The sequence below is a fragment of the Protopterus annectens genome, chromosome 17.part0, assembly GCF_019279795.1.
Source record: "Protopterus annectens isolate FY-2018-M chromosome 17.part0, PAN1.0, whole genome shotgun sequence".
In the NCBI taxonomy this organism is placed as follows: Eukaryota; Metazoa; Chordata; order Ceratodontiformes; family Protopteridae; genus Protopterus; species Protopterus annectens.
In genome coordinates, this window is record NC_056751.1 from 476,843,547 (window position 1) to 476,845,904 (window position 2,358).

Consider the following 2,358-nt stretch of genomic DNA (forward strand, 5'->3'; position numbering starts at 1 on the left):
TTCTGGCTCAGTATAGGTGGCTCAATTTACAATGATCTCTGAACCAATTGTGTTTGCCTTTGAGGTTGAGGACATAGCTAAAGATGCCCTTATGGTTGTCTTTGGTCTGGGTGGACACATTTACCTCAAATTTGTCTTTGGTATACTTTATTTGTCCTCTGAGTTATTTGTTTAGTTTGATGAGACTGCTTTTATCCTGCTGGGTGCTGAACCTCATCATTTTTGCCATGGTTTTCTTCCTCCTGTTATACAGCCTATTGAAGTTGTGATTCTACCAGGGTAGCTTGTTTCTTGAGTTGGTTCTGTACTTCTTCCTGTTGGGTACAGCTGCCTCTATGCAGCTGTTAACATGCCTGTATTGGGTTGGGTTTCTGTGAAAAATTCTGCATAGGCAGTAGTGTTCTCAAGGTTTATTGGGGCTTGAAATTTTGGGAGGTTATCACTTAATTGTAGGCAGTTAGCCTTAGAGTAGTTCCTGAATATTCCAGGGTTAGCTGGGGTTCCAGGTTTTATCTTTGCTTCAAAGGAGACCATTTTGTGGTCTGACCATACCAGAGAAGACACTACACTAGGGGTGTGCAGCACTCTGCCATATTAGTGAGGACCAGATCCAGTATGGTTGCACCCCTTGTTGGTGTACTGACAGTCTGGTCCACGGAGCTTGTGTTTACAAAATCCAGGAATGTCTGTGCCTGTACATTTGATGTCATATATAATTCCCAGTTAATAGTAGGGTAATTAGCGTCACATTTGAATATGGCATTGGGTTGGATGGTGAATGTCTCCAATAAATTTAAATGCATGGTATGGGTTTCCTAGATTATAGAGGGGGACCTATAGCTTGCAAGGAAGTGGGATTGGATTTTTCCTATGGTGAACTGAACATGGAGAAGGCCAAGTGCATTGCCCTGTTTGGCCAGCCTTAAGGTATACTTATTTTTAATTTAAATTGAGACACCTCCACCTTTAGTCCCTGTCTGTGGAGTAGCTGGTCTAAATGCGTGAAAGACATTATAACCTTGCATCTGTCGGTGTGCTGTCCACAGATTTAAACCATGTCTCAGTGACCACACAGAAAATAATCTTCAATACCATCTTCAATTGATGAAAGAGTCATTGGTGTATACTAGGCTAATGACCTCAGACAGCTGTTTTAAGACCTAGCCATGCTTCCCAAGGTGAGAATCAAACCATGTACTTTGTGTCTTTATGGTAAATACCTTAACCATTATGCCAGCCTCCAAAAATAGCATAACTTGTAATATTTGTACATTTTGTGACTGGGGTTAGAATCCCCTGACATTACATATATGTTACAACAGCATCATGCCAAAAGATTTTAAAAATATGAAACACTTCACAAATTTGTGTGTTGCCCTTACGCAGGGGCCACTCTGAGCCATGCTAATCTTCTCTGTATCATTCCCATTCTAGTATATGTGCTGCAATACTAGTAACTGAGAAATACTAATGGAAATGAAGTTTTCTTGCAGACCTTTTGTCCAGAGACACCTGTGGGGATTGGGAAAAAATTAATGACTTATGGAGAACAAGCAGTGTTACAGGTGGTTTAGGAAGGTTTAATTTATTAGGTTGAAGTCGACTGAGTGATAAGCAGGAAATGATATAAGGATGGGTGTGGTTTTCTGTTTTATATTTTCAAGATGAGTATAGCTGGGCCTTTTGGCATGCTTTTAGTGTAACCCTCCCTCACTTTCCTTGTTGTTTTAGGAGACTGAAGGTGCTATCAGTCTGTCTTGCATTATGGAGGTGGAGTAATAGGGGCTCAGGAGGAACCACTCTTCTGATTCTTCCCCCTTTTGATGGCTGTTTCAAAAGTGAGTGATGGTACACTGCTTCAGGAATATTTGGTTATGTGTTTTAGTGAGTGGTGGGATTTGATACTGCTTGTATATGGGATTTGGAAGGTGAATATTCTCATAGCTGTAAAAAATGTGATTCTGTTATTGGATGTATTTTGATTAATGTACATGTTCATGATTATCTGTTGTATTGTATTAACTGGTTTATAATTAATTAATTGGGCGGCGCAGTGGTGCAGCGGTTAATGCTGTCGCCTCACAGCAAGAGGTTCTCCAGTTCGATTCTTGGCTGGGGTGCCTTCTGTGTGGAGTTTGCATGTTCTCCCTGCGTTCGCGTGGGTTTCCTCTGGGTACTCCGGTTTCCTCCCACATTCTAAAGACATGCTTCTGGAGCATTTCTCCCCGGGCCTCAGCTGAAAACAGGATCTGTGGAACCTAGTCGGACATTCCCGGTCAACAAATGTTAAATAAATAAATGAAGCTTAGGCTTTCAGTTTGTTTCACTCAAGTGCGTGACAAATAAATACATAAATGA

The 2,358-nt window shown here is 41.1% G+C and overlaps 1 pseudogene; it reads right to left on the bottom strand.

The window, feature by feature from the left end:
* Positions 1–1,341: 1,341 nt before the first annotated feature.
* LOC122791908 lies at positions 1,342–1,457 on the bottom strand (annotated as a pseudogene).
* Between the last annotated feature and the right edge of the window lie 901 nt (positions 1,458–2,358).